The sequence below is a fragment of the Perkinsus marinus genome, assembly GCF_000006405.1.
Source record: "Perkinsus marinus ATCC 50983 genomic scaffold scf_1104296953704, whole genome shotgun sequence".
Taxonomy (NCBI): domain Eukaryota; phylum Perkinsozoa; order Perkinsida; family Perkinsidae; genus Perkinsus; species Perkinsus marinus.
The window spans coordinates 1-976 of record NW_003208412.1 but is presented as its reverse complement, the minus strand read 5'-3'; the positions used below and the strand labels follow the sequence as shown (position 1 = coordinate 976).

At 50.0% G+C, this 976-nt stretch overlaps 3 non-coding genes across 3 annotated transcripts; all 3 read right to left on the bottom strand.

Moving 5' to 3' along the window:
* Positions 1-261: 261 nt before the first annotated feature.
* On the bottom strand, positions 262-341 carry Pmar_PMAR026680. Its single transcript has one exon. It is a non-coding gene; the product is annotated as a tRNA-Leu (tRNA).
* A 121-nt stretch (positions 342-462) lies between these two features.
* On the bottom strand, positions 463-542 carry Pmar_PMAR026679. Its single transcript has one exon. It is a non-coding gene; the product is annotated as a tRNA-Leu (tRNA).
* A 187-nt stretch (positions 543-729) lies between these two features.
* Pmar_PMAR026678 lies at positions 730-809 on the bottom strand. Its single transcript has one exon. It is a non-coding gene; the product is annotated as a tRNA-Leu (tRNA).
* Positions 810-976: the final 167 nt, after the last annotated feature.

The window sequence follows — 976 nt, the reverse complement described above, 5'->3', positions numbered from 1 at the left end:
GCTGTGGGGTTCGAACCCACGCCCTTTCGGACTGACGCCTAAAGCCAGCGCCTTGGACCACTCGGCCAAACTGTCGATGAGTGCTTCACGATTCATAGCCGAGGTGATGCATCGCTCTGCCAAACCAGAGGACACAAAAATGGGTTGAACGGTTTCTGCGAGGTGCGATGGCGCAATATCGATCAGAAGGTTTTGATCTTGCACTACCTCGCTTCTGAAAAGGTCTGGGTTCTCAATATAACACCAGTCAGGTATATAGACTGACAGCTGTAGGATTCGAACCCACGCCCTTTTGGACTGGCGCCTTAAGCCAGCGCCTTAGACCACTCGGCCAAACTGTCGATGAGTGCTTCAAAAATCATAGCGGAGAAGATGCGTTACACTATAGGACATGACATAAAAACGGTTTCGAACCGTTTCCGCGGAATGCGTTCTTCATCAAATCACACGAAAAGAAATTTCTAACAGCTGTGGGATTCGAACCCACGCCCTTGCGGACTGACGCCTGAAGCCAGCGCCTTAGACCACTCGGCCAAACTGTCGATGAGTGCTTCATGATTCATAGCCGAGGTGATGCATCGCTCTGCCAAACCAGAGGACACAAAAAATGGATTGAACGGATTCTGCGAGGTGCGATGGCACAATATCGATCAAAAGGTTTTGGTCTTGCACTACCTCGCTTCTGAAAGGGTCTCGGTTCTTAATATAAGACCAGTCAGGTATATAGACTGACAGCTGTGGGATTCGAACCCACGCCCTTGCGGACTGGCGCCTGAAGCCAGCGCCTTAGACCACTCGGCCAAACTGTCGATGAGTACTTCAAGATTCATAGCCGAGGTGATGCATCGCTCTGCCAAACCAGAGGACACAAAAAATGGATTGAACGGATTCTGCGAGGTGCGATGGCACAATATCGATCAAAAGGTTTTGGTCTTGCACTACCTCGCTTCTGAAAAGGTCTGGGTTCTCAATATAA